This window comes from Haemaphysalis longicornis, unplaced genomic scaffold, assembly GCF_048455015.1.
Source record: "Haemaphysalis longicornis isolate Haplotype H1 unplaced genomic scaffold, Haemaphysalis longicornis Haplotype H1 scaffold_67, whole genome shotgun sequence".
In the NCBI taxonomy this organism is placed as follows: Eukaryota; Metazoa; Arthropoda; class Arachnida; order Ixodida; family Ixodidae; genus Haemaphysalis; species Haemaphysalis longicornis.
Window position 1 is genome coordinate 531424 of NW_027526419.1, and position 12290 is coordinate 543713.

The window sequence follows — 12290 nt, forward strand, 5'->3', positions numbered from 1 at the left end:
TTGTGTGTTTATTCAAAGCTGTATGCAGTTTATAAAATGACGAGGCAAGATACACCCAAACATGTGCGGCTTGTCGAATAACTTCTATCACGACAATTAGCGCGCTAAAATATAGCAGCAAGCACCAAAGTTGCATTTGCGTATGACGTCTCGAACTTTATTCGCTAGGGAACTTGATGAGACCCGCTGCGGTGGCTCAGTAGCTAAGGCGCATTGCTGCTGAGCACAAGGACGCGGGTTCGATTCCCGGCCGCAGCGGCCACTTTTCTGATGGAGGCGAAAAGCAAAAATGCCGGTGTGTGCGAGATTTCGGCGCATGTTAGATATCCCCAGGTGGTCAAAATTAATCCGGAGCCCTCCACTACAGCGCGCCTCATCGCCTGCGCTGCGTCGGCGCATTAAACCCTACAATCAATCAATCAGGGAACGTGATGATTCTTGTCAAGCCTAATTTGAGTCATTCCTGAACTGTGAGCAGAGTACGGGTTGCTCCAACAGTATTATGAACAGTTCATACTCCAAAATAAAATTAAGGCAGTTTTTGTTTATGTGGTACCCTTAGAAGGCATTGGCTTGAGCGATGAATTGTGAACTGGTAGTAGCTTCCGATGGTGGGAAGGCGAAACATGAAAGCGGCGCACACAAGTTGTTTTTGAGCCGATATAGCTGAGTAGTAAAACAATGTCGTACCGTTCTGCTGCTTCATGGCTTTTGAAAACAATTTAAACAATTTTCTTAGGGTAGGCAAGCATGAAAATTTTTGTCAGTGTGAAAAATGAATTAGCCTGAAATGTTACTTGTGGTTCTGTCCACGAGTTGATTACCAACTGGCAATAATAGGCAGGTGGCTAATATTCCTAACAGTAACATTTTTAAGTGTTCACTGAGCAACAATCCAATAAAAAACACAGTAACTGCATTCCAAACAATGTAGCACCCCTCATTTTATAAACTGCTTGCTGCCACTTAATTAGTTAAAAATAAGCCTTGGGCAAGTACAGTAGTATGAAGCTGTACTAGGGCGGCATTAATGTAGCATCTGGTACACCCTAGAACACCCAATTAAATTACATATACAGCACTCAAGTCTCTGCAATGCCTGTAGGCACATTGGTTCCAGTAATAAGTGTTTACATGCCAAACCTGTAACCACAAGGCCTGGATGGCCTCCATCAGAACAGTTGACCTGATAGGCAACATTAAATGCCAACAGAACTTTATTTCTTTACCACACTTTTCCGCTTAGTGTAGCTACCCCCGTAAGTATATCCCTCTCTCTTAAATGACCCACACATTACCAGTTGTATCTCAAGAGCACAAAAATTTGAATAAGTCGGCCAGCATAAAAACTCGTCTGCGCTGACCATGCCAAATGCATGTAGTGAAAAAGGCTTGGTTTTGTAAGAATTTATTACCAGGTTGGCTTTCGGTGCTTATGCAGGAGCTCGCGTCACTGGTGTAAGCAAAGTTCTTGTCGGTGATGGACAAGTCTGGAAAATCGGACACGAAATTTTTCAGAATAAAACCTCTACGGACAAGACTACATTCGCACTGACAAATTGATCCAATGCCACTTGTTTCGCCGGTTAAAACGTCAAGAAACAGAAGCACATTTCGAAGTGAAGTACGGTAGACTCCCGTTAAGACGATTCGAAGGGACCGTGAAAATTTGTCCGTGTTATCAGAAATTCGTTTTTTTTTTCATTGTGGGCGTTACGAGAGAGCAAAAGTGTTGTTCGTCTTAACCGGAGTCTACAGTTTACAAGATGAAACGTGCCACCGGAACACTCCGATATGGAAATCTATCACGAGGCAACAAACTCTCGGCAACCATCTACGCAACAGCGACTAATTTCGACAAGTTTATTTCAGAAAATTCGCTTTGTACACATTACGATAACTCTGCCGCCGCAGGCCTCTCAGTTCTCATACTCGATGGCGTGGATGGATTTTCTGCATTTAAGAGGCCCAATGTCTTACAATAAAGCGCCTCATTTTAAAGTCCATGAGAAACACTTCAACGACGTAACAAATTGAGTCAGTGCTTTCACTGCGCGTATCAGTTCGCAACGCAGGCTCCCGTCCACACGCTGAATTCCACTTAAACACTTCCTACCAGCGGCTTAGCAGTAAGGCATCGCAGAAGGTGTTTGAGAGGTACAGAAAGCCTCTCTGCGACAGAGGGGGAAAAAAAAACCTTTGGGATTGTTTGTGTGTGTCGTGACAATGGGCACTTGGGAAATGTTCACAGAAAGCCCGCATCCTTTAATGCTACCTCTCGTGGCGAATGACCATCCCAGGCAAAATCATGATTGTGGTAGTCTCTGCCGTGACAACCCGCGGCCTGTCCTCGACGCGGGCGCTAACGGCCGCAACAGCAGTCTCCTCCTCTTCTTCTACTTCTTCCACCTGCTTCACGGAGTCGACGTGGTAGTAGTAGTACGGTTCCTTGTTCCGTCGTCGCCTTTTGCGCTCGGGCTGCGGCAAGTGTGTCCCAGGTTCGGGAAAGATTGACGGCACGGCGGTCGGCTTGAGAACGCGCCGCTTCATGCCCACCTTAAAGTCGGTCGTCTTGAAGTGCAGCGAACACACGACCGACCGCGCGTTGCTCAATAGTCGCACGCGCTCCTCGAGGTCGTCTCCGGCGATGGCATCGACCCAGGCGTCGCGAGCTCGGTCGTCCGACGGCACTTCGTGGAACGAGATGAAACTGCCGGACTTGCGCTCCGTCGACGCGCACGACGGCACACAACATCCCTTGGGCATGTCTCTGGGAAAGTGGAGAATTTGCAGAGACGCGACGTGCAAGGCGTTGGTGAGGTCAAAGGCGAGCAGTAGCGGCAGTCAACACGGCGAGGAATCGAGCGAGTAGAACAGCCGCCATGTCAGATGCCCGCCATTTTTTTCTGGGACTTTAGAAAGTACTTCATAAATGCGACAAGAGAGGTCGTCACATGAAGCATTACGGTCGGCACATCCGTTGCGTTAATAGTTACTTAAGACGCCAGCCTTGCATAAAATAAAAATTGGAAGTTGTGGTTACTTATTTCTAAATTTGTTGAAATAACAAAAGTAAAAAGAATAGCAGGGATAATTGAAAGCGCCCGGCTTTATATATGACCATAAAAACTGCAGCCGCTATCTGTCAGGATGGCCGAGCGGTCCAAGGCGCTGCGTTCAGGTCGCAGTCCGGTCTTCCGGGCGTGGGTTCGAATCCCACTTCTGACATCACTTTTTTTTTCTTTTTCGTTTTTTTTTTTTTTGTCTTAGCGTTAAATGGAGCTACCAAATAAGCCATCAGACACCAACAAGGCCAGCGGTTCCGTGGAATATTTTGACGGCTGTACCCAGCACCCTTTATCCTGTGCATAAGCGCGTAAAAAAAGTAAAGAAAGGTTCACAAGATGGCCGACACGGCTACCCACCCAGACAAGTCCCTAGTGCTTTTCGTGCGTCCTCCTAGCAAACCATAATGTGCGAAACCGCGCAACGCCCAACGCACTTATCACTGCGCGCAGGCTGCGGTCAGCTTCCTGGGATCAGAATGACAATCTGACGTCGCTGACGTTATCGATGAGAGCGCGCTCTATTTTTCCGGCTGCGCCAACGCGCGACGGCGGCAACGGCGAAGCGCACAAAGAAGTCACGTGATTATGACGTGGCGATCGATACGTGCGGCCGCGGTTGCCCAGGTAACGGCGGAGCGGCCTCGGACGAGAGGCTAGGCACGTCCCAGACGTCGAGCCTTGCGCGAGGCTACATCCGGGCACTTCGTCGTCTGCTACGTTCAAAATGGCCGTTTGCCACGTGAAATCAACGTTTTTGCCTCGAACAGAGGTTTTCAAGGCATAAAAATTACATTTCGTAGGTTTTTCACGTGTAATCTTGCCGTATTAGTCGTTCCAGGTAACAAAAACACGCCACGTGACATTTTTGATGCAAGGAAACATACAAAAAACAACAATGCCGGCTTCGTGGACGAAGGCGGAACGCCATATTGTAATGGCTGCCGGCGGGGCTGGTCAAGGCGGCGCAGTTGTAAAGTCGGCGCGCCAGGAAGCGTCAAATCGGTCGCGAAACAAACTTAATTTAATTCGGAAACGCCCCTAGCGACATCGCAGACTAACCCGCTCGCAGGAGGAGCCGCTGGATAAACGGCCATTGGTTCAGCGCAGCCGCGGTGAAGTTTATTGCACGTTTCTCTTTGAATATTTATTTGTAGATAACAAGTTCACAATCAATGTCTGCAGACGATTCGTTTGGCGGAGCTAATAAATAGGCCCCAGATTTAAGTTGTATGCCTTCACTAACTAGTTCGCTGAGATATGGAAGGAAAAAAATGCATGCTTGGCCGTGACGTCCTTGGAAGTTAGTTATCGTGCGGGAACAAAAAAAAAAAGTAGCCGAATGCTCAGCGGAGCACGTTAAATGGAGTCCTCGTTCGATTATTCTTACTGAAAAAATTTCATATTTCGCATTTTTTTTTATTTTTTTAAGCTACGAAGGTCGCATCTGCAAACCAACTGCGAACATGCTTATGACGGATGTACAGACTAACCTAATAAAAGTTCATGAGTGCTTTTGTGTGGATAGGTGTGTTGAGGAGATCGTTTCGGAAACATTTCAGAGCAAGCAAGAATCGTGGACAATTTATAAAAATAAGTGCTGCAGGTTGTAGTGAGTATACCTTATACAAATGGCAGCACGTTTACGATCTGTGTAGTTCCTTAGCAAGCTCACACGATTTCCTGAAGTGCATCGATGTTACAAGCCTGCTCAGTACGGTTATGCACTATAAGCTTGCATGCAGCATCAAAGTAATCGCAAAGTTTAAATTTAAGCTTTAGTGCATGCCAGGTGCATTTGCATGCACTCAATATACGCTAAGCAATTAGTTCCAATACAAAAGAGGTCACTTCGTGAGCAAAAGGCAGAGTGAAGCACCATCCCACTATATAATTTTCAATGACGCTGCGTGAAGTCACTCTTTCTATATAACTCGATTTTATTATGTGAGCGCATCGGTAAAAAATTACGCCGCGATTGCCGTACTTTGCCAATTCATGTGCCCTTTTTTTTCAGGTCTTCACTGCAGAAGTGGAAGAACGATGGACGAAAGCTCTGTCTGCGAAAGGAAATTTTGCTTCTGGCAAACACCAGAATTTTTTTTATTTCTTGACAGTGAGCGAGTGTAACTGTATCTTGCTGCTTAAGTTGGAGCTTTTGATGTCACTTTATCGCGCCAGTTTCCCGGGTGAAAATAACATTTTTTTTCTAGCTGGATTATTGAACCTGAAATTTCTTCTTGCTAGAAATAGGAAAAGTTTCTTGCTAGAAATTAAGTTTCTAGCTCATTTCTAGCTGGATTCAGATTTTGTTCCGGCTGGCAGCTATTACTTCCAGCCAGGGCCGTACCCAGAAATCTTTTTCGGAGGGGGTTATGGGTTTCGGGGAGGGGGTAGTTTTGCCGAAAGCAACAGTAAGTATTGCTTACGCGCTGCCTGGAAAAGATTTCGGGAGGGGTTCGAACCCCCAAACCCCCCTCTGGGTACGGCCCTGCTTCCAGCTATTATCATTCCAGCTATTAGTCCATCTGGAAGAAAAAAAAAACCCTGCAAGTTGGAAATAATCGTCTCTAGCTAGACTGAGAATTCTTCTAGTTAGAAGCTGTCGATTCCAGCTAGAATTTATAAATCTAGTCAGAAAGGAAGCTGGAAATTATGACTTCTTGCCAGAAATGCTCTTTCCATTTTCACGGGAGTTCCGCTTATTCGAATTGTGGCTTTTGCTTCAAGCTGAGATAATTACCCTAACTTTAACGCGGGCTTATGCAAGAAAGGGATGCTGAAACACGTGACAGGGCAGCTTTTACCACTTTTACTACACTTGCAGAGAAAAGAGAAACGTATTTGCATCGTGGGGCACTGTAATTGGGGTAGACAGAAAAAAGGCGATGCTAACCTTGCAAAGCCAGATGTTGGTAATAAAGTAACAAGTACAAGCCAAGCATAATAATAAGCACAGCGAAGCGTAAGCCAAATAAAGTAACAATAAGCATTGTGTCCGTGTTTTCTTCTCGACGGTCCTTCGTATGACACGTTCAAGCTGAAATTTCCTGGGTAATAAAATCAGTACGGTAAGTGTTCGTTAGTGAAGGTGGCTGTATTTTTGTTTGGCGTGGCGCGAGTGTCCCTTGGAGGTCGTTTTAATTAATGCGGCCCTTAATTGCGATTGCGAGATAAAACCAAGTGTTCATTGCAAGCATTGTCCATCGGCGTTCATCGTGGTACACTTCCGTAGTTAACCCTAGATGCTGTAAAAATAGCACAGCTTCAAGTTTTTCCCGCACAAATGCTGAGAATGATTAATAGTGTACCTTGCACGTGCGATTTTTCATACAGAGCTATCCACCATTAGGCCAAGCGCGCGTGAAGTTAAGCTTTTTGTTGTGGAAGGGATGAGGGGGAGCATGTCGTTAGGTGCCCGTAATGGCGCTGCGGGTACGCTGATAGCGAGCGATAAAGATAGCTGTAGTGCTACCAAGTGTGGCTGCGGTGTGCCTAAGGAAATTCGAGCACACAATCCTGCCACGAAATACCGCACATAAATTGGTACTCCCGACGTGTGCGTTACTTCATTGATATTCGATTCACCTGCACTGTGTCCACTATCCACACCTAAGCTGCACTGCTTTGCTCTGCTTGCCCACTCCATTCACGCTATTTCCAAGATAAGACAGAGCTGCCCACTGCTTCGCGCACTTTCACCCTCCACATTCACTTCACCTACACCCTGCTTCAGCACCGTATGCCAGCATCTATATCAATGAGGCGTAACCGGGAGATGGTATTTCAACCGGCACTGTACCTGATCCAGTCCGCAGTAGTTCTGCCAGGCGCGTCCAAGACGTGCCGAACGCGAACCCGACACTTTTATTTGGCTCTGCGGGCTTTGTCTCGTGAAGGAGCGCGAAACAGGCGTAGGGCAATATGGTCCCGGACAATATCTTGATATATAAGATTATGTAAAAAAGAATAAATTTATTTAAAATATAAAAGGAACAAATTCAAGGAAACGTGCCATCATTTGCCAACTAATGTGGGCGAACTAATTAACCGCGATAGTTTGCACCAAAATGCCTTGCACGCTTCAAGCTGACCTGGGACCATTTTGTCCGGGTTCCTACTTGGGACCATATTGGCCGGATACCGCTGAAGCAAGCGAACAGCCGTTCCCTGTGCACGCGCAATTGGTGCAGCGGGCACTGAACAGCTGCCGAATCCAGTGTCGCGGGTTTTCGACGTCCCAACATTCGCACATGCGTATACGCAGCTGGCGCCGTATACAGCCTTGTACGAGGGGAGATATGAATAGAGGAAGGGTGGTGATTCGCCGATTTGACCTTGAAAAAATGACGGAACACAGGAGTGCTACCCAGGAATAAAAAATGCGTGACCATTACTCATCGCACAGGAATGATTTTCCTTTGCGATGAACCGAGTTGAGGAGGTGGTCCGATAACAAGAAGGCACTGTTGCGGTCTCAGTCTACACGAGCACAAAATTCCGCCAGTACCTTCAGGTTTAAATCGAAGATGTTAAGGGAGAGTACTTTAGCCTGCGGTACGCCGGTTATGCTTAAGCGGGTTGCATGGCGTAATGTTTTTTTTTTTTTTTTTCAGGTGTTTTTCAGCACGGCATGTTCTGTCGTCCATTATATGCATGCATTGGCCACGGAACGTGTACTGCGAACAAACATACTAATGTCGCCGCGAATTAACGGGTACCGGTGTCGCAAATTCAATCGTAGCTGTAAAAATATTAACGGGCGATGTCAAAATCCAACGTCCAAAATAAAAGTAACATCATTTCCGGTGTTCGGACAAACATCGGTCGTGATAAGAACTGCAGAGGCATATGACCTCCGGGTTAAAATATGTTGCACGTGTCACCGGCCCAGGACGCCGACACATTGTACTGCTGTAAAATGCCACGAAAAAGAGTATGTATAATGGCTGACACGGCTGATGCGGAAGAAGCGCAGTGAACCCGGTTTCTGCAGCGTTTAACGTCCCGTAAACTGCAGGATTCGCTGCGAAGGCGCAGCGAAGTCAATGGGCTAGCAAGCCGACGCCATTTCTTACCGCTGCTATACGCTGCTGTCGCTCCTATGCAGTTCGTTTCACACCAAGCTCCGCAAGTCAATGCCAAACGAGTGTCGCCGATAGTAAGGCGGCCGTAGTAACTTCAAAATTGACGTGGACGTGCACTGTGAAGATGCAAAATCCTTCGAAGCACTCGCATCCACAGGCCTGTCATTGAAGTAAAAGTTCAAGAAGCAAGGTTGAGATTGTTTGGTCACGGAATCAGCGGCGATGACAACTCAGTACTTGAGGTACTGAAACTGTTAGCGGACCGGGAAACGCCGGTAACTTGCCAGCCGAAAAATAATGGTCGAACGCATGCATGCTTAGAATCTTCTTTTCAGAACCTGGCATCAAGCATTAATTCGGCTACGGTTCAATGCCGAGAAGGTGCAAGTGCTGGTTTTCAATGGAAGTTTTATGCAGCATTACAATGACAAGCAAATGGTAGGCACAGAAGCTCGTCACCAGGAAACGGAAAGGCAAAATCCGTTGCTGCTTGATTGTCAAAAAATGGCGCAACCTTGCTAGACGTACCTGGAGGATCCTCTGTTACGCACGTACGGCCGCGCACGTGCATGACTGGCTAGGGGCGAAATTTTGAGTTGGTCTTTGGTCATGATAAGAAAAGCGCAAAGGACGAGACAATTCCAAAAGACACCACACTGCGCTGTATGGTGTCTCTCTGTTCATCCCGTACTTTTTCGTGCAGTTTAGCCCACCATGTCGGTTCAGAAATGTCCATTTCCCACCCATTTCAATCGTGACGCAGTTGCACCAGCGAGGCCTCTGACCTATGGCATGCTCAGGAACCGACGCCCTCCTTGCTTGTTCAGCGTACAGGTCGTCTGCTTTCAGCCAATCGGTGCTCGCTTCAAATGGACACTGGAAAATTAACGGACCTAAAATAAACAAAACTGAGAAATTCTGACCCAAAACTGCACTGAGACTCGGAGACCCTGCACCACGTGGCTAGCGGCAAGATGGCCTGCTGTTAACGGTGACGTACACCCCTTGTCAGAATTTTCTAGGCCAATCATAGGCCTTCTCGACAACAAAAAATTCAAAGAATAAGCTTCACCTTTAAATGTGACAAAATTATTTTATGACAGTAAGAAACAAAGATGTTTTCTCTAGCTTTCCGGCATAAAAAGTTTCAGCTTCGCTCGGGACGTAAGCTTGTACATTGGTTTTTTTTTTTTTTTTTTTTTGCGGCCAGCGCATTTTTGGCTTGGCCTAGAAAATTTTGACGAAGACTGAACGTGTTTTTGTATTGGGTCGCAGTGTTCGTTTTCATGAGCCGGACAGAGTTCTCCGTGAAATCTCAACTGGCACTTCTGTTTCCTGCGAGTTGAGAGTCACGTGGCTTTTTATTTATATGTTACTCGCCAATTAGGATGCCACAAGAAGGGGCAATAAAGGAAAGACTCGAGCATCACAAGTAGATGCGGAAGGTTGCAGAGTGCATTAAATACCGCAGCAAACGACAGCGAAACGCTCACAAGGCCGGGAGAAAGCCTAAACAACAAGAGGCTCTCTCATCTTGCAATAAAATGTTCAGCTTGAAAAACGCTTGACCGTAGCAAGTTCCTCTGTGGCATTGTGCGCGTAAAATAGCCGTTTCTTAAGGCAGTAGTACAGTTGAACCGCGTAATAACGAACACTGATATAGCGATTTATCGGCTATAGCGAACTAAATACGATCTTTGGTTGGTCACGCTTTATTTCAATGGCACTTATTCTTTCATAATAAAACTGAAACTGTGAGCCGCGCGCGATATCGGATATAACGAAGAAATATTTGACCAGGAGGCTGAGAAGCTACTTGGAAAAACTGCAGTAGTATAAAGGCCCTTTTGTTCGTGGACACTGTGGAAAACTCCATCCTGCTCAGTGCTGTGAGTAGCCACCAGATGAAGATCACATCCTTTATCAAATAAATAAAGACGCGGGCCTGCTTTGTCAAGTGAACCTTGTTTTGTTGTAATTTCGCGTACTCACGTTCCGGCTAATTCAGCTTGAAATGCAACAAGGAGAAAGGTAAGGGTTACCTTGGTTATAGTGGGTTGGAAGCCTAAATATTGCATTTTTGTATCAAGTATTTTTGCGCGAGCCAGATTGTCCATTTGTTATAGCCGATTTTTACCTCTGCTGTTATAACGAATATCGGATATAACGATAACGAACTAATTTGCTGTCCCCATACTACTTCGTTATAACGATGTTCGACTGTACGAGCAAAAACGGGAGTTGCGGTGCACTTACGACTGTGTCTACTGGTCCTGGTAGTCAAGGGGTTCACGTGCTGTGGGGGAGCTGTTATCAACTTACTACCTAGTTATGCCATAAAGTACCAGTGAAAGTCTACTAAAATTTCTGCGTGCTTTCCACGTGAGCACATTATTTAGCTTCATCACTAACGTCGGAGGATATCGCCTCTTGTATTTTGAAAAAAAAAAAAAAAAAGGAAATCTTGCCGCCTTTCTTTGAATATTTTCTAGCTGGTATATGCCTTTTTTTTATTTTCAGAGAAGTCCGCACAGTTACTGCATAATTAAGTTTTGAACTAGCAGATGCATTATATGCGAAGAGCTTTGTGATGATCAGAATGTTTTTAATCTTTTTTTTTTTAGGAACCAAAGCTTTGACCTTATAGGCACGGACCAGCTGAGTGCATTCATGGTTCACTCAAACGTTATCCAAAGCCCGCGCTTCCTCTTTCGTGGGTTTCCATCCAATCGCCCTGTTGCCTCGGCAATTCCAATCATCATCATCATCATCCTGCCTACGCCCACTGCGGGGCAAAGGCCTCTCCCATAGATCTCCACTTATCCCGGTCCTGTGCTAACTGCGTCCAATTTATCCCCGCAGCAATACCAATAAACGAGTACTGTTTAGAAAAACTATATTGATAAAGAGGTAAGCGAATTATTCAGACGGCGTCCCGACGCCTTTCGACGAAGGAGGCGACTATGCTGTTGACCCATTTTACATTTTGTTTACACCTAAGGCGCGTTGCTATTTTCTCAGTGCGTCATTGTGGAAGTTTACTCTTATACGGCTCCAATAACGCTGACTTGGTACAGTACTGCTTTATACGTTTTTTAATTTCCGGCAACACAATGCACCACAGAAAGGTGATATGCCCGGTTGTCTTCTATCGTGTCCTCTTTCTGCTTATGTTGCTAAAAAAAAAAAAAATATGTTGAACTTAGCTTTGTGTCTGTGAGCGCCCTTTTCATGTGTAGTGATGAAAATAATTCAGCGGTAAAATTGGTACTACAGCCACTAAGCCTTTACTTAGTGATCCTAATTAGTGCTAAACAACGCGTTCGCAGGGTCTGTCGAGTCATGTCGGTGATGGTCGAGAACCAACTTTTTTTTTTTTTTGCATTGCACTGCAGCGCACGAACACATTTTCAACCAGCGTGTTACATCTAGAACGGCAGCACACACCAACGTGATGCTAATTTTACGCAAGTTTTCTCATTGATAGTCCTTTGTCATATTTGTAAGTCTGTAAAATCAAAAAAAAGAAAAGCAGTGGAAGATGCGAGACGAAAGTCACTTCAACGGGACTTTTTTTTTTTTTTCGTACGTTGGCTTCATGACCATTTATTCCAGGGCCACTATTTCCGCCTTTCGGGTACCAATTTCTTCTGCCTCCCGTTTGAGCCTTAATTTTGGCTTGCGGTAACTAACGTATGTCACGCGGGTTCCACCCATACATAAACCGGTGATGAAAAAAAAAAAAAAAAACAGTATGTGACAAAGGACCTCGCACTACCGTGAAGAGCTTGCAGACAGTGTCGCGTATAATGATGTCCTAAGCGGATACTACGTATCCCGGCCACGTGGCTGACAGCTCCCCGGGCGTCCTCTGTACAACAATGCACATAGCAGAAATAACAATGGTGGCTGCTCAGGGCAGCTCGTACCTCGTTAGGCTGTCTGACAAGCGTCTGCTGCATAGGTGCCTCTTCAAAGAAAATCAGCTGAATGAGGAATCCGTAGCGCATGTTGTTCCATGCCAACTCGACGGCCAAAAAAAGAAAAAAAATCATGTCAGAAGTGGGATTCGAACCCACGCCTGGAAGACCAGACTGCGACCTGAACGCAGCGCCTTGGACCGCTCGGCCATCCTGAC

General features: G+C 45.9%; 2 long non-coding RNA genes and 2 other non-coding genes across 5 annotated transcripts; 2 read left to right on the forward strand and 2 right to left on the reverse strand.

Moving 5' to 3' along the window:
• Positions 1-1396: 1396 nt before the first annotated feature.
• Positions 1397-10484, reverse strand: LOC144144236 (uncharacterized). 2 transcript variants are annotated; one of them, XR_013317206.1, is made up of 3 exons: positions 8681-10484; positions 8144-8311; positions 1397-1490 (listed from the first exon to the last, which is right to left on the reverse strand). It is a non-coding gene; the product is annotated as an uncharacterized LOC144144236 (long non-coding RNA). The 2 variants fall into 2 exon arrangements; XR_013317205.1 differs by lacking the exon at positions 8681-10484 and having other exon boundaries at positions 8144-8645.
• On the forward strand, positions 3145-3228 carry Trnal-cag (transfer RNA leucine (anticodon CAG)). The gene has a single exon. It is a non-coding gene; the product is annotated as a tRNA-Leu (tRNA).
• Positions 3984-6060, forward strand: LOC144144224 (uncharacterized). Its single transcript, XR_013317200.1, has 2 exons — positions 3984-4180; positions 5083-6060. It is a non-coding gene; the product is annotated as an uncharacterized LOC144144224 (long non-coding RNA).
• Positions 10485-12206: 1722 nt separating the features above from the next.
• Trnal-cag (transfer RNA leucine (anticodon CAG)) lies at positions 12207-12290 on the reverse strand. Its single transcript has one exon. It is a non-coding gene; the product is annotated as a tRNA-Leu (tRNA).